This window comes from Lygodium microphyllum, chromosome 19 (assembly GCF_053477565.2).
Source record: "Lygodium microphyllum isolate KBCC chromosome 19, Lygodium_microphyllum_v1.1.10, whole genome shotgun sequence".
Lineage (NCBI taxonomy): Eukaryota > Viridiplantae > Streptophyta > Polypodiopsida > Schizaeales > Lygodiaceae > Lygodium > Lygodium microphyllum.
In genome coordinates this window covers 18,970,076-18,993,901 of record NC_141153.1, presented here as the reverse complement: position 1 = coordinate 18,993,901, position 23,826 = coordinate 18,970,076, and the positions used below count along the sequence as shown (strand labels likewise).

Below are 23,826 nucleotides of genomic sequence, written 5' to 3'. Positions count from 1 at the left end.
ACTTCAGTCTTCAACAGTTGCTTCTTCCATTTCTTTTAACTCTTTTGAACTTAGATTCATCATTTCCAAAAGTTAGAAAACTTTCCCAAAGTCACACATACATTCTATAGAACACTTATAGAAGATCTACATAACAGAACAGAACAGAAACAAAGCAGAGACAGAGCAGAGACAGAGGCTCTATAGAAGGTTATCAGGGAACAACAGATCCTCATAACTCATACTAAAACCATTCCAAACTATCAAAAACTATTCAATAAGCTTTCAAAAGACCTCAACCTTCATCAATCATTAATCCATGCTTCATATAGAAGACAATCAGAACAAAACAAAAGCTAAACAAAAGGCATCAAAACCAATCAAAACCTCAACATAACCTACCATAACATCATAGAGCCTCATATTTACACTAAGAATCATCATGAGCTTACAAAACATAATCAATATCATCCAAAACACTCTTAAACACTTCCAAAAACAACTAATCATCACTCAAAATCCATTAAAAATCAACCATTTCAGACCTTAAAAATAACAAAAATCAATCAAAAATTCAGTCTTTTTCCACTCTCAACATATCCCCATACTTAGAAAGGAAGTGTCCTTGTGACCTAAGGAAAAGAGGAATATAAGTTCAGTATAGAGTTCAATTCGATTTATTTATTTTTTAGTATATACAATAATCACCCAACCAGGACCCCAGCTTTGTCACATGTATTTAAGAAAGAATACAACTAAAGGAAAACATCATTGTGCATGAACACATCATATAAACAATAGAAAGTCATGACAAATTTGTAAAGAATATAAGAGGTTTCTCATCTTTGCATCGTAAGCTTGCTATCCACCATCACCATCAGTGTCAATAGTAAAAAAGAGAGTTCTCGAACAAATCCATTATTCAACCAGCACTAACTCATCACATAAAAATTAATACATCATAAACACAAAACAACCATCTGAATCGCACCTCCCAAGAGAGATATATCATTAAGAAGCATAGAAGATACATCCAGGGGTATCAATGAAGATGATCCCTCTTGAAAGCTTGATGATTACGAAAGTGATCCATGGATAAGGATTCATCTACAAAAGATTTTGGAGGATTCTGAAAGAATTAAAGACAGCACATCCATTCTAGCAAAACAAGGTACACTACAACATATACATGCTATAATGACGTTTTCTTTATATATGAAAAATATCCCCATCGTCGCTATTAGCGTCGGTACAAAACCGTTGCTATTTGCCTTGCTATTTTTGTTGCTATTTAGCGACGCTAATACTGTAATATTTCAGATATTATATTCTTTTTTTTTCTTCAGCAGCGCATCGTGCTAGGAGGGAAGGCAATAGAGGAGCCAGCAAGCTCCTTGCAGTAGCTTGCTCGGCTCCACTGGCATGTAGATTGACACATACGAGGGGGAGGATTCCCTCCCCTCCCCTATATAAATGAGGGAGAGTCGTGAGGAGGGGGGGAGGCTGCCGTATCATGAGGGAGGTGGAGTGAAGGTTCGTCATGCTGCGCCGGCTCTAGCCTGTGAAGAAGGAGGGTGACGAAACGCCACCACCCAGCTGCCAAATTGAGCAGTTGCCGCCATATTAGTGGAGCCGCCAGCTGAGGGAATGCCGCTGCCATCGCCAGAGCCGCCATCCAGCCTCCAGACGCCAGTGACACGCCGATTAGTATTCCACCTCCTACTGCCATCAAGTTCCTCACCGTTCGCCCATGTGGGCATCATCCTTTTTCCCCTCCACGTAACGATCATTTCCTCTCTTCCACCTAGTCTGTAAACGCCCCAGAAGCTTCCAAGAAGCTTCTTAGAAGCTTCTAAGGGGGCTTCCATAAGCCCCCTTCCCCCACTTTGGATCCTTCACAAGCAGTTTTTTCCCCCCAGGAATTAAACCCTTTTTCCTAGCATCCCCCATTAAACCCCCACACCCCTTGGCATCATAAACCACAAATCCCTCCCCCCTCGTGCCTAAATCTATAAGTCCCTTCTTGTGTTTGAAACCCCGTGTTTCACCCCCCCTCATATTCCTTTTTCTTTTTAACACACGCGCCCTAAGCCCCTTTTTGAACCCCCGTGTCCCCTTTTTCCTTACACACCCTTTCCCCTCCCCCGTGCTATAAGCCTTCACCCTTCACCTTTCCCCTTTCCCCCCGGGTTAAAATCCCTAAAGCCTTTACTACTCCGTGTCCCAAAACCTATCCAAAAAAATCCCCCTTCATACACCTTTTACCCCAAGCCCAAAGATCTCCCAAGGGCCTTTATATGTTTTTTTTGAAACCACACTCACACACTCTTTTTTCTACCGTGTATATACCCATATAGGGCCTTTTTAGGCTTTGTAAACCCTTCCCTCCCGAAGAAGCTAAGACCTTAAAGGTCTTATTACCCCCTTCTCGTGGTCAAATCTTTAAACGGCTCCTTGCCTCGAAAGAGAGATGGTGGAATTACGAAAAGGAGAGTAAAAGCTGCCTTCACATTTGAAGGATTACAACTGCAATGCCACCTAAGAAAGTCCAAGGAGTAGCTGCGGGAGGGTCATCTCCCAATATCCATGTGGATATCTCACCCCAAAACCAGGTTTTTCCTTCTTGGTTTTATATCGATTTTAATTCAATCATGCAAGATGAATTGTTAGGGATAAGATATATTTTGTCCTAGTTATTTACGAAGAAGTAATTTAGTTTAATTGAATATGCAAAATGGATAATGTATAAAACATACTTTTTCCTTCAAATAGCATTACTCATTGAAAAAAATTACGAGCAAGATTATCTACCCACTATAGTAGTATATTTCGGTTAAATCTTGAAGGTATAAAAACTGCATCTTGCACCATTAAACCCTATTCTTTTTTTGCAACGAATCATCATAGAAGGTGAAATTCATGAAATGTTTCTTACGTTGCTTAAACTCTAGGAAGTTATTATTGCTAACTGCATATCTTAGCAAGGAAAAGATTGTTTATGTGGCATGAGTTTTGTTCGCAAGGAAAAAGGAGGTTTAATTGAATTTACCTAACCTCAAAGCAATAAAGTTTAGGACTGAAAAATCAATTGTCACATAGATAATAAATCGTGCCGAGGTGATCTCGATATTACCTTCGAAAAGTTAACCGAATTAATGTAAACTTAGAAATACCTATGCTACGAAATATGCATTGGGAATGATTTAGAATCCAAAGAAACGTTTATACTTTAAAATACTTTCCCACCTTCCCTGATTGTAGGGTCAATAAATCGTAATGTAAAAGAACTAGGGTTTGTTCTTGAGGTTCTTAAAGAAAATAATAAAAGGAGACCCTACAAATGTCAACTTAAAGAAACTAAAACGGATTGTTTCATATCATATTATGATGTAGGACTTGCGCAGAAAGTACGAAGTCATATGGTCTTGAGATTGATTCACAAGAAGGAAGGTTAAATACCCTCAATAAGGATGGCGGATCCTTACGCAAGTTATCTTGCATAAGGATGTATTCTTTCATATCCCTCTAAGTAAGGAAGGTTAAAAACCGGAAACTAAAGTATCCAATGAAGTTTAGGGTTGATCAACTTGGGTTAATAGGGTATGCCCTAACCTAGAATATAAGGGATCTTGCCAAGCTGCAAGACACCCTGGAACGAGTGCTGATGCATTCGAAAGGAAAGAATCATTCCTTAGCAGTTTGCCAACAACAAGATCGATTAATGGATATGTTTGTGCTTGCTAGAGATTTTAGAGCACTGTTTGATTTATGAATTACAAATTAAATGAATATCTATATTTCAGGTTGAAGGCCTGAAGGGAGAGGCAGCTTCAGTTACCCCCTACTTCCTGCCTAACCCTAACCAAGGGGGTTGTTGACCGTGCTGGGAAGTGGACGCGAACCCGCCGCAAGAGGTCTCTCCGTTGAGCTCTACTTGGAGCAAGAGGGCGCTTGGGTGCCAGGGGGGCTCTAGCCGTAAATCCCTCGCCTTCCGGGTCCTGCACAAGAGGCTAACATGACTCAGGATTCGATCTCGAGGCCTGCATACTAGTCTACGGGCAAAAGTTTGAAATAGTGATCCCTGTGGATTACTGGATTGCCTTCGGGCGGATTATGGACAAGCCTACGGGAGAAAATCCTTGAATTTCAAAGATAAATATGATGATATGTTAATAAAGAACTTGTTTGATATTGTTTTTCTATGTCACGTGATAAGATTACGTGAAGGAACCAGTGCTTAACGGTTTAATTAAAGAAGCTGATTGTTACATGTCCAACTAACGTGTTAGATAATTACCTAACTAAAACAAACCGAGGAAAGTGCGGAGGATGGGCCATGGGTCCGTCCTACGGTTGGGTGGTCCCGGTTAGCCAGGAACTTTTCTCAAATCTCGAAGAACAGCAGGATGATCGTCAAAGGACACGAACAATGAAAGCGATGACCTAGAGTTATGTCTTACCCTGATTTACGTTGTTTTAGGGAAACGGAATGGGACTATGCCTTATGGTAGAGAGGTTGAGCTTTGCATCCCTCTCATTTTCCATTCTCCTTGAACCAAGTGCAGCGTGAATCCGCTTTGGATGTGGCGTTTCTGCATAAAGTAGTTCGCTTGGGTCTGACACTAGTTGCTGTTAGGTAATGATTAATTAGAAAAACCCTAATTCCGGTCGATCCTAAGTGGGAACAGCCAGGATACTTCCGCTATGTGGCAGACGCGGGAAGCCCTAGATCGCAAAACCTGTAACATTCCATGGGAGTGCTGGCAGAGCTTTCTAGACATCCTTTCCGATGGACTGCTAAGACGTGTCCTGGGTGATATTAGTGGACACGTTACAAATACTGACAAAATTAGTGACGAAAATAGCGACGGTTATAGAGGAATTTCCGATGCTAATACCGACAATTGCAGAATTATTTTACGGCGCTAATATCGACGTTTATAGAAAAAAAAAATTGTGGCAGAGCTACAGATGCAGCCCTTCCACAGTTAGAGCCACACAAGGCTAAGAGACAATTCCTGCTGTCAAAGAAGTTAGACAATCGATCCCAAATAATGACAAGACTTTGCAAACAAGTACTTTCATGACATTAATTAACACAAATGTGCACTGCATTGATAAAGAAAATAACAGAACTTAAATTGAGAAGTGCTATTGTGACAAAGCAAATATGTATACACCTGTACATCAATATGTGGTGAATAACATGGAGATGTGTATATGGAGTCATGCTACAACATAGAAGTCCGAATCATATACACTTAGTTATTACATATGGAGGATAGAGGCCATAAGGCCTTACATAATACAACATGGGGAGTAATCCTATATAGCCTAATCTACTCTCTACGACTCATCTGCATCAGACAAACTGCTCTCGCTGTAGTGGCATATCGAAGGGAGCCTGCAATAGCAAATACATGTATAATTGTGAGTACCAAATACAAACTGACATATAATGACAGATTTCTCAAATTAGGAATAATATTTATTACTACTTACCGGTCTTGCGTGAGCATAGAGCTTCTTGATCAGGGTACTCAAGCCATGCTTCTCCCCGTATGTCACCTCTAGTGCAGTCGAGTCACGATTCGTAAAACCTTACTGTGGCACACAAACATTGAAAAACAACATACTTGAGATTCATATTCAAAATACATACATCAATATGGATGTCATTAAATTAGAGTACTCTACCCTATTAATACTTACAAAATCCGCCAGGAATATTGCGTAGCCACCGCTACTAAGGTGATGCATCGATCATATGTCCAAGTGCGCCTTTGCTGCGTCCTTCTATTGCTTCCACTTATCTGGAGTGGATGTTGCCTCATCCTGGAGATTACTCCAGTCCTCTATATCCAGCCACTCCGGCTTCGATTTGCCCTGCTTGATTGCTTCGCGTGCATCAGACTGCCTATGCGATTGATAGTCATGCACATGGGTCATCATCCACCCTCTCGAAAATCTATCATTGCTAGAGGGCAGAGGGAACTCTCGATACAATGTATCGATTATGTACTCCTTGCTAGCATCTGGGATCTGGTATCACTTGTCTGTAATGTTGTGCCGAAATACTTGTTGGCACAACTCATGCATCCTAGAGATGACAGCTTTTTCCTCATCATTCATGTGTAAATGGCCAGTGGCCTTATCTATGAGATACGAGTAACCTGCAAGATTTTGCAAATGGGTACTTTCATGACATTAATACAAATGTGTCAAACACAACTTGAATTGATAAGTGCTACTGTGAAAAAAGAAGCGAAAATACATACCTGGAGGAGTGGGTTTCGTATACTTCTTGTCGGCCCTACGAGTGATCTGTGGGGTGCATGAAGGAGTGGGAGCAGTAGATGTCTGCCCACCACCGCCAGTGAAAGACGGTGTCGACTCCTTGGTAGCAGTGCGATCGGGAGAGACTGCATTTGTATGCCCACAATAGGAGCTGCCTCCTCCTCAACTACATGACTCTGAAGCAAAGCGAGACCTGCGACTGCGTCTACTGGAGACCGAAGCATCAGACCGTCCAGAGTCTGCCAATCTTACTGAGGTGGAATAGGAAAGCTGTGCATTGGCTCTATCTCTGACCCGTGCTAGCTGCTCCGGTGAGAAACGTGCTAGCATCGCGTCAATGTCATCACCTGTAAAATCACAACTCATCCTGCCGTCCATGCCCAAATCCTAAACCTGTACATACAAGGAAAAATAATAATATTAGATAATGAATTGCAAGACATAATAAAACTAAGACTTCATTTTAAAATAATTAAAAAATTAGATAATACAAAACACCATACTCTAAAAACCTACAAATTGTCCTAATCGATTTGCAAAAAGTGGCATTGTTGTAGTGGGAGGAACGTTTTGATCGAGTCACTTTTGTTTAGGGTTCCACAATCTCATCTTGACATAGCTCAGTATACACCGGGAGATCTATACAAAATTCTCCACAAAATGAGGACTCTGCTTCATTTTCAAAAAACCCATCCTCTATCTCCATAGGTGAGATGTCTTGGTCCTCCAGGCGGTTCATCCTAGTTTCTTGTATGCCTTCTGTCATTGCCGCTATTAAAGGTGTCTCTTCTACGATCGGTATGGGGGTTCTGGCAAACATGGGGATACTCCTAGATGTCATGGGAATGACATACCACCATTGAGGTTGTTGCGGATTAGGGAAAAAGAAGACTTGATCCATATTACGATTAGTATGAAAGTCCACTTTGAGATTGCTAAAGCACGTCAAGTATTAGGGACTCTTACCTGCTCACAGTTATTTGGCAAAACAAATGTATCACTCAAATCGGTCCACTTCTTCGTTGAGTCAATCTCAACAAAGCCACTTAGCCCTCGCCAAATAGTTGCACCTGCTCCTTCGAGAGTAACCTTGAACCATTGCACATCAAATATGGTCACGAAGAAACTTCGATAGTCCACTGCAAGGATACTCTATAAACATCCGAAATACTCCATCTTTGCAACTACACGGTTTGGATCTATGGCACGTCGTCAGCTTTTCTTCTCAAACATTGCCATCACTCCACAATCCATTGTCGAGCGTAACTTGTCGATGTGCTCTACTCTAAAATGTCATCCACATGACCATGCTGCACTATGGACCTTATACTGGGAGAAGAACAAGTATATTAGTTGGGATTTGTAGTATAGATTGTAATTTCTTGGGATTGCATCCACGTGAGAAGTCCCACTCTTCTTCAGTAACTGTTTCTCCAACTTGAGATGCTTTGGTTAGGGCCTCATGTAGCCATCTAGTGGACATGAGTAGAGGTATCTCCTCTAAGCCCTTCAGATATGGAATGGGCCGTTGCCGCATACTCTGTCAAAAGTCAAATCTTGCAGACTCTCGCTCAGCTCGAGCATCCTCATACCGTTGCAGCCACTTCTCCATCGTAGCGCTATGTAGCATACAAAATCGGTTCACCTTGGACTCCATGGATACGTCCATCTTCTTCTCTATTCAATTTCCCACTAGGACATCTCCATTCAGACGATCATCCTGAAAGGTGAGAAGGATCGAAGCTTGCACGCGAGCTATGGCGGGAGAGCAAGAGCAAGAAAGAGAGAGACAAGAAATGGGAAATCCAACAGTCACAATGTGTGACTGGGCCTTCCTTTATTTAGTAGTCACTAAAATGAATGTAAAGAATAAAGTGGCATGAAGGGCGCCCACCACCTGCAGTGTGCACTGGCGGGTACTGTCAGTGTAGTAATACACGAGGCGGCACGGCGGAGGCGCCTTTACCCCAACAACCTCCCACTTAAAGGCGAATCTGCCCCAGTGAGAGAGAAAAGGAAAGAAAAAAGACAGTACAACTATACATAGGTACAAGGGATGAGGAAAGGCAACTTCTCATCCAACGCCCATCAATCGCCTGAGGAAGGCAAAGCGCTCAGTAGTGAGGCTTTTCGTGAGCAAATCTGCAGGATTCTCGTCAGTGGAGATCTTGAAAAGGTCAACAAACTTGTCCTCCATGACACCATGTATGAAGTGATACCTCACCTCAATGTGTTTCGTCTTCGCATGGAAGACCGGATTCTTAGCCAACTGAATGGCACTCATAGAATTCGAATGTAGTGTAGGTATAGCATCAATCCCAAGGTCAGCAACTAGATGGCCTAGCCATATGGCCTCCTTGCAAGCCTTAGTGGCTGCAACATACTCGGCCTCAATGGTAGACAAAACTGTACACTTCTGAACCCGCGACATCCAAGAGACAGCACCTCGAGCATAGGTGAATACATAGCCAGAAGTGGACTCCCTACTATCTGCATGTCCTACATAATCGGAGTCAGTGTACCCCATGACCCGTGTATCCTGGTTGCCATAGCAAATACACATATCTGTTGTGCCCTTCAGGTACCTCATGATACCCTTCACGGCATCCCAATGTTTCCTACCAGGTGTAGCCATATAGCATGCCACAACATCAACTGCAAAGGCAATATCTGGACGAGTGGCTATCATGGCATACATCAAACTGCCCATGGCTGAAGCATAAGGGATCTGGGCCATCTCGGCCCTCTGCTCATCTGTCTGCGGACAATTGGCCTGTGATATCTTCACATAATAAGGCAATGGACAACCAATAGGCTTTACGTCCTGCATGCGGAAGCGCTCAAGGACTTTATGAATATACTCCCTCTGTGACAAGTAGAGGAGTCCCTGATGCCTGTCGCGTCTAATGCGCATACCAAGGATGTGAGAGGTCTGTCCCAAATCCTTCATCTCAAAGCTCTTCTTCAGTTGAGATTTAAGAGCATCTAGCTCATCATGAGCTTTCCCTGCTATCAGCATATCATCCACATAGAGTACCAAAATAAGCAATGAACCATCACGATCTTTCTTCATGTAAAGACACGGATCCATAGCACTCTTGTTGTAGCCCTGTGACTGCATAAAGGCATCAAACTTATGATACCATTCCCTAGGTGCCTGCTTCAAGCCATAAAGACTTTTCTTCAACTTGCACACTAGGTGCTCCTTGCCAGATTCTACAAAGCCCTTAGGCTGCTCCATATAGATCTCATCATGCAAGTCCCCATATAAGAAAGCCATCTTGACATCCATCTGATATAGATCTAAGTCAAGCTGAGCAACCAAAGCCAAGACCAAGCGCAGGGTGGTCATCTTAACCACAAGAGAAAAGACTTCATCAAAGTCTACACTATGCTCCTGCTTAAAACCCTTTGCTACCAGTCTAGCCTTTATGCCGGCTTGGGGTGTCCAGGGGTACTTTTTAGCTTGTACACCCACTTCCATGGCAAAGCCTTCTTGCTCTTAGGCAAGGCAACCAAATCCCAAGTCTCATTCTTATGCAAGGAGTCGATCTCAGACTGCATAGCCCTCTCCCAGGAGTGACTGTCACCCTGTGCATAGCCTCATCATAAGTGAAAGGCTCTCCTGCATCTGTAACCAAAACATAATGCATAGAGGGCTGAAATCTATCAGGTGGACGTCTGTCTCTAGCAGATCGTCTCACTATAGGCTCTGCTGCTTGCCCAGTTGCCTGGCCAACACCCTGACCATGAGTATCTGCTGCAGTTGTAGGCTGTCTAACTGGCTGAGCAGGAGCTCTAGGCTCCTCCTGAAAGATCACTCTGCGGATCTCAACCACCTTCTCAGGCTGCCTGTGCATCTTGTCTTCATGGAAGACTACATCGTGGCTACGTACTTTCCGTGCCTGCAGATCCCATAGGCGATAGCCCATCTCTCCTGAATCACCATAACCAAGAAAGATGCATTTAATGCTCTTTGGATCCAACTTACTCCTCTTGTCCTTGGGCACATGGCAGAATGCCTCACATCCAAAGATACGGAGATGCGTATAAGAGGGTGGCTTACTAGCCCAAACTTCCTCTGCAACCTGGAAATTGAATCCACTTGAAGGCGATTGGTTTATGACATGCACTGCCGTACTAACTGCCTCAGCCCAAAAGCTCTGTGGTAGGCATGCATGGCTAAGCATAGAGCGGACACACTCCTGAATAGTCCTGTTCATGCGCTCAGCCAAACCATTCTAGGGTGGGGTGTAAGGGGCAGTCAAATGACGCTTAATACCCCTGTCATCACAAAACTGCTCAAAAGCATGTGAGACATATTCTCCCCCATTGTCAGTCCTAAGGCATTTCAGCCTATATCCAGTCTGGTTCTCAACAAGAGTAAGCCAACGCTGAAAGACTGCCAAGACATCGGACTTTTGCTTTATGGGATAAGCCCACACTTTCCTAGAAAAATCATCAATGAAGGTAACAAAGTACTTCGCACCACCCATAGACATACACGGCATGGACCCACAAACATCTGAATGCACCAAAGCCAAGGGCTCACTCATGCATGGCCTACCCGATTTCTTATGCGTCGACCTATTCTGCTTACCATAAAGACAATGATCACACGAGTCAAAACGTGCATAGTCCAAAGGCGGAAGATACTGCAAACTAGATAACATTTTCATTCCCTTCAAAGACATATGCCCCAAATGGGCATGCCAAAGTGATACATGTGGGATAGATCCCACTACCAAATTATGGTCTACAAAAGACCTAGATACAACAAGAGGATAGAGGCTGCTAGCCTTGGCGCCTCTAGCAAGCACAAATCTGCCTCTGGTAATCTTCCTGGCAGAATCCCCAAAACAGACATGAAACCCTGCATCATCCAACTGTCCTACAGACATAAGACTGCGCGTAAGCGTAGGTACATGATGTACATCCCTGAGCAAAAAGGAACTGCCAGTGGAAAACTGCAACTGAATATCTCCACAGCCCACAATATCAAGAGACTTGTCATCTCCAAGTCTGACTAATCCAGATACAGTACGATAAGAGTGAAGCCACTCACGGTAAGGTGTCACATGGAAGGACGCACCTGAATCCAATAACTAGCACTATGCATACATACTAGGTGTCTCAGTCAAGTGTGAGGCATCAGAAGAACTAGCTGCAAGTATAAACTCATCACCACCATCGGAATCCTCGGCCTGCATGACATTAATTTTCTCAATCTTGACGCTGGACTTCGCAGGTACTATGCTGCGATCAGAGGACTTCTCCTACACTTTCTCTTTCCCCTTATCCTTGCGCTTCTCATTGCGCAACTCATGACACTATGGTTTGATATGGCCCTTTTTCCCATAATGATGACAAGTGACATTAGCGTTGCACCCACGCGACTTACTACGCGACTTTCCACGAGATTTAGACCAACCCTTCTGTGAGTCACGGCCACGGCCATGACCATGGTCATTCCTATCATTCCTTCCTCTAACTGTCAAAGCATGTGAAACACAAGAGGCATCCAAGTTTTTGCGATTAACCTCTTCCTGCAAAATAGCACTCTCAACATCATTCAGTTTCAGTGTAGCACTAGAGGCACATAGGGCAGTGCGGAATACATCCCATGACTCATTTATAGTCCCAAGCAAGAAAAGAGGAGTTACTTCCTCTCCAAAGGTGATATCCTGCGAAGTCAGGTTCTTCAGTATAGCATGGAACTGGCTCAAGTGAGCAGACATAGTCACATTATCCTTCATGCGCAAATCCATAAGGTGCTTCAACCAGTACATCTGACTCGCCGGTCTTTTCTTATCATAAAGATTCTTGATCTTATTCCATAGATCCCATGCACTCTATGCTTCCTCAAATACATTATTATGTACCTGTTCAGTGAGAGACAATACAATCGTGGACTTGCATAGCTCATCAAGTTCAAGCCAGTCGTCATTGTCCATAGTTTCAGGCTACTCCCTGCTCAATCGAAGTGGCTTAATCTAAGATTTCTACACCAAGACCTACCAAATTTAACTCTTCCAATAAGAGTAGTTGGTACAGTCCAACTTTGTGATGTTAAATATGGCATTATCAGTCGAAGAGGTTGCCATAATGCAGGCTGGAAATACACAGACAATGTAAAACTGCTGGTTGTTTTACTGCAGAAAATGTCCAAAATCCACTTAAATGAGCTCCAAATGGCAAGAAAAGTGTGCCAAAAGATGTTGCTCGCTTAGTACTAGGTGCGGTATACCAAATCAAGATATTTTAGAATTAAAAATACTGCTCAGTCCACCAATAAATGCTTGCTGTAATAAATTTCAAAACTGCAATAATGAGAGCAAACTGTCCCAAAATTGGATCTAATGTCAACTAAACAATGCTAGGTCCAAAGCTAGCATAAAGAGGACAAAGCAAAGCCAAATGACAGTGAAAATACATGAGCATAACACCGAGAGATGTCAAATAGCATCTGCCAGTAAGAGGCACACCCCCAGACAATCTAGGCAAAATATACATGCAACTGCCAAAACCTGACACAAATAGGTGTCTGCTCAAAAGAAAGCGGATCCAAAACTGAGACTCAGCTCATAAGCATCCTGTGAACCAAGACATATACTCAATGCAACATCCAATTGTCGGAGTATAATCCCAAAGTCTCAATACATCTGTAACTGCTCAATGACATAGACTGCTCCAATAGCATGTAATCCTTGCTCAAGGTCAAGTAAGCATGCAAGATGCTCCCACTGGCACAAAAGGCGTACAAACGAGCTCAAGGGCTCAAGCAACCCAAGACAAAGTACCAGTGACAAGTGACTAAGTCAATGCGTCATACGCATCCCAAGAGCATGACATACATGAAGCAACTGATGGAAGCAACCAACGAGCAATACATAATTCCAAAATAAGGTCTTTGTCAACTCAATGACATCCGATAGCAACCAAGTAAATGATCAAATTGAGTCGGAAATGCTCAAATACATCCAAGGCAAAGCTCCCAATGTCGATAAAGCATAGATGAATCAAGCGGCATATATCACGAACCAAAGCATGTAATGTATGAAGCCTAACTGTCAAGCATAGACATGAGGCATAAGCGGTCCAAGAGCGTGCCAAGTCGGTCCAAATGCTAGTGAATACCAACCAAGACGGAGCTTATGCGTAGCTCAAATGCATTCCATAGATTCAAACATGAGCTCAAAGTCGTCCCCAAATGTCAGATATATGACGGAAAATCCCAAAGCATACATTCGGTACCAATAGGTAAGTGACAAAGCATCCAAAGTACCTTCAGCCCACTGTTATTACAGCCAAGTTTGACTGTCAAAACTGAGAAATTTCAGCCAATATTTCAGGCCAAAATCATGGCATAATCATGTGCATACATTTCCAAGGCACTAGGCATCATGTAGGTCGCATACGGGCATCAAACAAGGTAACCGGTGTTGAGATATCGAGCTCCACTCGTGATACGCCAGGGTGACCGTTGTATATTTATGTTACCGACTTGTCAGTTGCAGACGCGGTTGGTACACCGCCCATGAATAATAGCTACATGATAGCTATCCTTATCTACTCTAGTTCGTGGCTCAGTTAGTATGCCACCTTAGTTAGTTGAGTTTGGTTTGAGACCCATATATAGGGTTCTTCTATTTCTTTGTACTTGAGTTCTTTTGGCTTACACAACTAAGAAGAGGAAAACTGTTTTCAGCCTCCACCCTTGTGTGTCTTCCCCCATTGTGCAAGCAAGAAAGCTTCAAGCGAGACTCCTTCCTTCTCTCCCACAATCTTGACATGGTATCAGAGCCTTGTTCGTGGTAAGGAGCTCAAGAAAGCAAGCCAAGCTCGCGGTGGTCTGGTAAGAGGAGCAGTGTTGCTTTCATTTCCTATTTTGGGAGCAGATCTCTGCAGGTAGCACAGCCGGAAATTGCAGGAGTGCATTGTCTCAGGTTGAGACGCCCTTCGCGGTGAAGCAAGAGGGCAGTATATGCTGCGGGAGAGGGCTTTAGCCCTCGGCGACCTTGTTTTTTTGATTTGAGGCCATTTCGGGGCCTGTTTTGCAGACGGAAGTTTTCTGCACGCACTCAGGAAAAGGCTCAGTTTTATGCTGTGCGACCACTGTTCTACAGGTCGGTGAAAAGTTACTGTAGAAATTGCATCGTATGCTTGTGCGCAGAGACATTGGGAGTTTCAGAATCATCCTTGGTTCCTGTTTATGCAAAATCGTCACTAGGAAGTGACTGTGTGGTCAAATACCACTTTCGCCAGTTTTGCAGATTTGCCCTTGTGAGGGTGAAGCTGTGTTTTTTGCAGTGACAGAATTTCTTGCAGTATTCTGTAATGGCGTCTGATTCTCTTTCACAGATTGTCACTGAAAAGCTTGACAAGAACAACTTCCAGGCATGGAAGTTTAGAATGACGAATTTCCTTATGGGAAAAGGATATTGGGAATTTGTTGCAGGAAATGAAGAAGAACCAGTTCTTCCTGATGTTCCCAATCAACAACAAATGCAGGCATTTAAAACATGGCATGAGAGAGCCAGGAAAGTTATGTATTGGCTGTCTATCAGTATTTCAGACTCTATGATTGTGCATATTCAGGATGCAAGTACGCCAAAGGAGGCATGGGATACTTTGTCAAAAATGTATAGCACAAATACGCAAGCCAGGAAAATGCAGCTCAAGCAAGAGTTGCATAATGTGCAAAGAGAAAGTATGAGCATCAACGACTACCACATGAAGGTGAAGAAGATTGCAGATGCACTTGCTTCCATTGGGTCGCCAGTGGAAGATGATGATTTAGTTTCCGTGACCTTGAATGGTCTAGGAAAGGATTATGCACAGTTTCGGACATCCATTTCAGTTCGTGAAAGATTTCCTGATTTTGAGGAGTTGATTGCTCTTCTAATTTCTGAGGAACAGAGAAATGGTGGTGCATCTTCTTCAGGAGGAACTTCAAAAGAAGCTGTCTTCTACTCAAATGCTGGAAGAGGTAGAGGCAGAGGTAGAGGAGGCCGATTTGGAGGCCGTGGCAGAAATCAGAATATGCAGCAAACTCAAGAAAACCAGTCCTATGGAGGAGGACGTGGTAACTCTAGAGGCAGGGGGAGCCAAAGAGGTCGTGGTGGATGGCAAAGAGGCCAAAATGCAAACAGTAATGTTGAATGCTACTACTGTGGTAAAATGGGTCATATGGCTAAAGACTGCTATAAAAAGCAGAATGACATCATGAATGGAAAACTGCAACAAGGGAATTATGCATCTTCTAGTAGACAGGGTGATGACAGAAATGAGCATTTGTTCATGGTGCAGCACATGAACAATTCTATGACAAGTGCAGAAGAAAGCAATGATGTATGGTATGTTGACTCAGGTGCATCAAACCACATGACAGGTCATGCAGAATGGATGGAGGATGCAAAGAAAATGGAAAAACCAGGATTTGTGGAGACTGGTGATGATACTGCACATCCTATTGTGCAGATTGGAAAAATTCCCTTGTCTATGCAGGGTGGGAAAAAGAAATACCTGTCCGATGTATTTCATGTCCCGAATATCACCAAGAATCTGGTTTCAGTTGGTCAAATGGTTGAACAGGGCTTGCAGGTCAGATTTAATCCTCATGGATGCTTTGTTGAGGATATGAAAAATAAAGGTCGCTTGATAGCAAAAGGAAAGAAGAAGGGCAGAATGTTTACATTGGATGCAGACATGTCTGAATTGAGTGCAGCAATGTTTGCACATGGGACCGGTGTAGTTGCAGATATTGATATCTGGCATAAACGCATTGGTCATGTTAATGTACAGCGACTTAAATCAATGCAGGCCCAAAATATTGTTGCAGGATTGCCCAAATTCAAGGTTGCAGAAATGCATAAGGTATGTGAAGCCTGTCAGTTTGGAAAACAGGCAAGGAAACCATTTCCTAGACATGTTCAAGAGAGTGAGAAGCCATTGGAATTAATTCACTCTGATGTGTGGACTACTAAAGCTGCATCTCTTGGAGGCTGTCATTATTTTGTCAGTTTTATTGATGACTATAGCAGAAAAGTTTGGGTGTATTTTATGAAAAAGAAAAGTGAAGTTTTTGGGCATTTCAAAACTCTTAAAGCTATGGTTGAAAAAGAAACAGGCTTGCAGATAAAATGCCTAAGGTCAGATGGAGGGGGAGAGTACCTCTCAAATGAGTTTGCAAAGTTCTTGCAGGAGCATGGCATAAAGCAGCAATATTCATGCAGTTATACCCCACAACAAAATGGAATTGCAGAAAGGAAAAACAGGCATATTGGAGAGGTATCTCGTGCCATGCTAAATGAAAAAGACTTGCCAGATTTTTATTGGGCTGAAGCAGTTGCTACAGCAGTCTACATAATGAACAGGACTCCCACTGCAGCAATACATGGAATGACTCCAGAGGAGAGGTATACTGGTAGGAAACCAGATATTTCTCATTTGAAAATTTTTGGTTGCATTGCCTATGTACATGTGCCAGATGAGCTGAGATCCAAGTTGGATCCAAAAGCTGAGAAGTGCATCTTTATTGGTTACTCTCTGCAGCAAAAAGGGTATAGATGCTATAACCCTTCTACTCGTAAGTTTACAGTGAGCAGAGATGTTGTTTTTGATGAGATGAGTAGCTGGTATAAACCAGTAAATGTGATTGATGATGAAGATGCACAAAATGGTAATGCTACACAGAATTCACAGCAGCAATCACAAAATATTAGTGGACCTGGAGCGTCCTCTAGCAGTGGTTCACATTCTTCGCCATGGACAGGTAGATTGAGATCAGGAGAATCTTCTCAAAGCAATGCAGATAGTGGTATGCAGGTATCACGAAAAGGAAAAGAGAAGGTTGATCAGCCCATGTTTGATGTGAATGCAGGTCACTCTTATGTGGATGGTGAATCCAGTGGCTCAGAACAGAGCATTGATGATGAGTTGGGTATTCCTTCTATTGTTACACCTGGAGTAAGGAAGACCAGGGATGTTTTGAGAGCACCTGGGAGTGAACCTACTTTGCGCAGGTCTACAAGAGCTAGGTATCCTGTGGATAGGCTGAAATATGATGGATTTACAGCCATTCACTATGCATATATGGTCAAAGTGATACAGGAACCAGAACCCACATCTTTTGAGCAAGCCATGGGAAAAGAAAAATGGGAGAAAGCCATGGATGAAGAAATGGATGCCTTGGAAGCAAATGCTACATGGGAGTTAGTACCTTTGCCTAAAGGTAAGAATGCAATTGGCTGTAAGTGGGTTTATAAGGTGAAGCACAATGCTGATGGTTCTGTGAACAGATACAAGGCAAGATTAGTAGTCAAGGGGTATGCACAAACATATGGCATTGACTATGAAGAAACATTTAGTCCGGTTGCAAGGATGGCAACCGTAAGAGCAGTCATTGCTATGGCTGCATCAAAGGGATGGTCTTTACATCAGATGGATGTAAAGAATGCCTTCTTGCATGGTGATTTGCAAGAAGAGGTCTATATGGAGCAGCCACCAGGTTATGTGCATGCTGTTCATCCTGAGTTTGTTTGCAGGTTGAAGAAAGCCTTGTATGGCTTGAAGCAAGCACCTAGAGCATGGTCTGACAAGATAGGACAGTATCTTGTCACTATTGGCTTTCAGATTTCCAAGGCAGATTTCTCACTTTATGTGAGAAAAACAGAGAAAGGTATTATGCTGCTTGTCATTTATGTTGATGATTTGATTATGACAGGTGACAGTGATGAAGATATCCTTCATGTGAAAATGCTATTGAAGCAGAAGTTTGAGATGAAGGATTTGGGAGAGCTGCGTTATTTCTTGGGCATTGAGGTGATTAGATCACCAAGTGGGATACAGCTCTTGCAGAGGCAGTATGGATTGGACATGCTGTCCAAATATGGGATGACAGGCTGTAAGCCTATTTCAGTTCCTTTGGAGCAAAATGTGAAGCTGAGCACAGATGCAGGTGAGCTTCTAGAAGACCCTACTATGTACAGACGCATAGTAGGAAGTTTGATTTATATGACTATTACCAGGCCAGATTTGAGCTATGCTGTTGGATTGGTAAGTCAGTTTATGCAGGCTCCAAGGAAACCGCATTTGGATGCGGCTAGACGCATACTCAGGTATGTGAAGTCCACATTGCAGTATGGACTATTTTATGAGACTGGGGTTCAAATACAGTTGCATGGATACACTGATGCTGATTGGGCTGGTAGCATTTCTGATAGACGATCTACCAGTGGATATGTGTTCTCTTTTGGGAGTGCTGCAGTCACTTGGAGCAGCAAGAAACAGCCTACAGTTGCCTTGTCGAGCACAGAGGCTGAGTACAGGGGTGCAGCAATGGCTGCATGTGAGGTAGCTTGGTTACATAAGCTACTTTATGATATGCATCAGTCTACAGATGGGCCAGTTGTCATTTATTGTGACAATATGAGTAGTATACACTTGGCAAATAACCCAGTCTATCATGCTAGAACAAAGCACATTGAGGTGCATTATCACTATGTGCGAGAGAGGGTTTTACTAGGTCTTATTGATCTAGTTTATGTCAGCACAGAGGATCAGGTTGCTGACATATTCACGAAGGCATTGGGCGCAGAGAAGCTGCGCAAGTTCAGAGACCTGCTTGGTGTGCAGGAATTGGGATTGAGCTCGAGGGGGAGTGTTGAGATATCGAGCTCCACTCGTGATACGCCAGGGTGACCGTTGTATATTTATGTCACCGACTTGTCAGTTGCAGACGCGGTTGGTACACCGCCCATGAATAATAGCTACATGATAGCTATCCTTATCTACTCTAGTTCGTGGCTCAGTTAGTATGCCACCTTAGTTAGTTGAGTTTGGTTTGAGACCCATATATAGGGTTCTTCTATTTCTTTGTACTTGAGTTCTTTTGGCTTACACAACTAAGAAGAGGAAAACTGTTTTCAGCCTCCACCCTTGTGTGTCTTCCCCCATTGTGCAAGCAAGAAAGCTTCAAGCGAGACTCCTTCCTTCTCTCCCACAATCTTGACAACCGGAGTAGAGTATAAGCATCAAATGCCAATGCCAAGTGTGGCTGCCCTGTTTCCAGCACTATATAACAGTAAAAATTTGAGCAAATAAGGGGTCAATCCAGCTCCAAAATCCTATCCAAACAATGGCACATCATCCCCAACCATATAGGCATTTACCGAGCACAAAAGGGACATCATCGGACCATCACCACTGATCTCAAGCATGAGAAGTAGGGGGTTACCTGTATTACAGCATGTAGACCTGTGATTTTTAGCCTATCTGAAAATGTGGAGCTCAAAGCTCAAAGGTTAAGTGCCATAGATCAGTACCAAAGGCCATAGAGCAAGGCCAAGGTGGTTATCGAGTGCCCAATGAGCTCCAGGAGGAAGTGGGAGCTGGAGGAAGAGGAATGCCACGTGTGTAAAGTGTTGCCACAGCAGGGCGCAGCCTGCGTGATCTCTGAGCAGGCCTGGACTGCGACGTGTGCTAGGGAAGACAAATGGGGAGGGTAGGTAGGCAGTAGTAGTGCTCCAAGAAGCGTTGAGTGGGCTCAAACCACATGGAGCACAAGGGGGAACTGCTGACAGGCTGCCCGGGGAAGCTTCAAATGATGGCTGCCCCTCTTCTTCCACCTGTTTAAAATTGAGAACTGAAGTAAAACCCTTCAAAATCTGATGCAATACCTCAAGGGAAAGGCCCTGAAGAAGCCCAACAATGCTGGGAGGGAGCTCGGGAAGCCGGGGAGTGTCGGAAGCTCGGGAGATCGGCTATGGCTGTTGGGATGGAGACCCAATGCGTGAAGGGAGTCTATGCGAAGGTAGAGAAGCACCGAGTCGAGCTCGAGAAAGAGGAAGCCAAGCTCTGATACCAGTTGAAAGGTGAGAAGGATCGAAGCTTGCACGCGAGCTATGGCGGGAGAGCAAGAGCAAGAAAGAGAGAGACAAGAAATGGGAACTCCACCAGTCACAATGTGTGAACGGGCCTTCCTTTATTTACTAGTCACTAAAATGAATGTAAAGAATAAAGTGACGTGACGGGCGCCCACCACCTCCAGTGTGCACTGGCAGGTACTGTCAGTGTAGTAATACACGGGGCGGTACGGCGGAGGCGCCTTTACCCCAACACATCCTCCTTAAGTGACCATATCAAGCCTTTGCCCCGGTCCACAGTGGACAACCACTCAGAAATGTACACCAAGGCCTCCGACACTAACCAACCTTCAGCCATGCTACCCTCAGGATGAGCCTGTTGTCACACAAATCCCTTTAAGGTCTTCATGAACCGTTCAAGGAAAAACATCCATCGACTATGGACTAGACCTGCAACCTGCAATTCATCTACAATATGCACTAGAAGATGGGTTTGTATCGTGAGCATGCTAGTGGGAAGATACTTCTCCAAAAGACAAGCAGTCTCTACTACCATGCATTTCACGAATTCAATTGATGATGTGTGAATCTCTTTTTGGGACACAAACTGAACCAACTCGGACAATTTATAAATGGTTGTCCGTACCTCTGATGTCAGAGACCCCGTGATTGCGATCGGCAATACGAACTGTGAGAACCATGTAATAAATATTGTGTATAAACAAACGGAGATTCTGAAATCTAATATGTAGAATCATGCCATACGTAGCCTCATACCGTACATACCTGACACATCTTATGCCAATCATGGGATTTGAGTCCTGTCAGTTGGTCATCCTTTGTAAATGCTGTCTTGAGAGAACGCATTAGGCCAGCCGGCGTGCGAAAGGACTTGATGTTTTCCTTTACTCGTCGCACTTCATTGCCAGACAAAACCCAAGGAGCGCGCTGCAATTGCACTCGACAGTTGATGCCACTAACATGCCAATATGGTTCCATCTTTCCCACTGCTTTCAAATCCATCCTCGCTCCTAGTGTGTCTCGCTGCCCAATGAGGTGGTCCCATAGCAAGCTACCCACATTCTTAAAAATGTGCATGGGATCTAAAAGGTGGTTAATTTTCAGTTTTTTCCAATAAGTCAACTCATAGAAAATTGAGAAGCGTCGCATTCCACTGGGAAGCGAGTCTTGGTTCACCATCCTGCAATCAAACCAGCTCAGTGCGTTCATTCTTGTAGGAGGGCGACCAAGAAATCCTTCTCTCATGACATGACCCTCTGGCAAAAAAGCCCGATGTCCCTCAAATACCATCTTCTTCATAGATTTTGACATACGAGAATCCAACCTTGGTCCACACAGAGGACATGCATGGTAACCGGACGTAACTAGCCCTGAAGAACACACATGTACAATGAGGCATGTCATAACACCAACATCGCTCAAAGAAAACTAGCAAAATAAGAAAACACGCTTTACCAGAGCATTCTCCATAACCTGGAAGTCATGCATGGTCCACATACGAGAATCCAACCTTGGTCCACACAGAGGACATGCATGGTAACTGGACGTAACTAGCCCTGAAGAACACACATGTACAATGAGGCATGTCATAACACCAACATCGCTCAAAGAAAACTAGCAAAATAAGAAAACACGCTTTACCAGAGCATTCTCCATAACCTGGAAGTCATGCATGGTCCACATAAGAATTGCCCTTATAGTTGCAGATCACCTAACAATATGTTTGCTCATGTCCTCCACTACAATTCCCTCCCACAACTCCTTTAGCTCATCAATCAGTGGAGAGAGGTAGACATCTATATTATTGACTTTGTATCGTCCAGGCACAAGCAAGTTGAGCAAAAGGTGTCCTTTCTTAGTGGAAAGCCATGGCGGTATATTGTAGTTAACAAGGACCACAGGCCATACACTATAGGAGGTGGAACGTAAACCAAAAGGATTTATCCCATCCATGGCAAGACCGAATCGTAGATTCCTCGCCTCCTTTGCAAAGTCAGGGAAAGTCTCATCAATGTGATGCCATGCTTTTGAGTCAGCTGGTATATGTTGTACACCATCGGTGGATTGATTTTTCGCATGCCATGTAGTCATCTTTGCAAAAATCTTGGTTCGAAAGATGTGACGAACACGCGGTATCAGTGGAAAGTGCCTCAAAACCTTCTACGGAACAGTCTGTCCTTGCAAGTCATTTCGATACCTGTCCGCACCGCACTTGGGACATGTGGCCAACAATTCAAACTCTCCCCAGAAGAGAACACAATCATTGGGGCAAGCATGAATGCAATTATAATCCATGTCTAGCTTTCGCAGCACTTGTCTTGCATCTTCACAAGACTCAGGCATCATGTTTTGGGTAGGCAAAATGTAAGATTTCAACGTTCTACAAATTGTAATGAAGCACGTTATTAGAGTACTACATAGCACATTTTAATGGCTTTCAATAAAGAATCATACACATCATAATATACCTGAATAGCTCTGTCACACTCGCATCGCTTTATCCATACTTTGTTTGTATGCTCAACAATGTAAGAAGTGTCTTCGAACGGGATACCCAACTCCCATCATACAATGGAATGGCAGCCTCCGCAATTAAAGGATCTTGGGATTCCGGGTCCATCAGAAGCAATGATTCGATCATGTCCTCTAACTCGGGCTCCAAAAAAGCAGGAGGATCGTCCATGTCTCCAGCATTCTCACCCATAAAAGGGGGTTGAGAGTTATCACCTTCTATGAGACAAATAGTTATCTCAGATGGCATTTGTATAGAGCGCGGACGAACCCGTCTTACTGGATGCAAGAGATCTGCAGAGTGCAATGTATCGACATGGCCCTGACCCTATAAAGGACGTTAAGGAGCTAACTTCTAAGATAACCCCAAACTGTTATACTTAAATCAATTACATGTCATATAGTAATGAGAGAGAACTTACCGCAATCTCGTAATTCAAGACTTCTTGGTCGATTATCCCAACTCGAAACTCTCCATACCGTTGCACATGCTCTATGGACAAACGACATTTCCGAAGAATGGCCAATTTGCATTGCGTGCATGGACAGGGGACAAGTTGATTGAGCCAAGCGTCATGATTCCCACCATGTTGGTCATGAGTGCTAGACATCTTGACTGCGATGTAATGGAATGATAATTTAATAACGAGTCTATATTATATATTGGGACCACTCCACTATATATATTTCAGGTCTTTTTTTAAAAAAAATCGTATCTATCTCTTTGAGTTCGGCTCTAAACTTATCTATATTTGAGGTCGGCTCTAAACTATGCTCACACACATACATTTTTATAACAGTTAATAGATCTTCCACTATGCCTTAAAAGGCACAACTCCTTTTGAAGCCTTTATTGGTCAAACGCTAGTAGTGAGTTGTTTGAAAGTTTTTGGAAGCATTACTTATGCTCATAGAAAGAAATTAGACTCTAAATCTCTCAAACGTATTCTCATGAGTAATAGTAACATCACCAAAGCATTTTACTTTTATGATCCTAGAAAAAGAAGTATTTCTACATCTAGAAATATCATTGTGGATGAATATGTAGTTTAGAAAGATCTTGCAAAAGATACAATCCAAACAAAACAAGCATCTCATTTCTCTTTCTCTACATCTCTATCTGTCTCACTCTCTCTCTAAAATTATAATCAAG

The 23,826-nt window shown here is 43.3% G+C and overlaps 1 pseudogene; it reads right to left on the bottom strand.

The window, feature by feature from the left end:
* Window positions 1-20,385: 20,385 nt before the first annotated feature.
* On the bottom strand, window positions 20,386-22,253 carry LOC148019623 (uncharacterized; annotated as a pseudogene).
* Window positions 22,254-23,826: the final 1,573 nt, after the last annotated feature.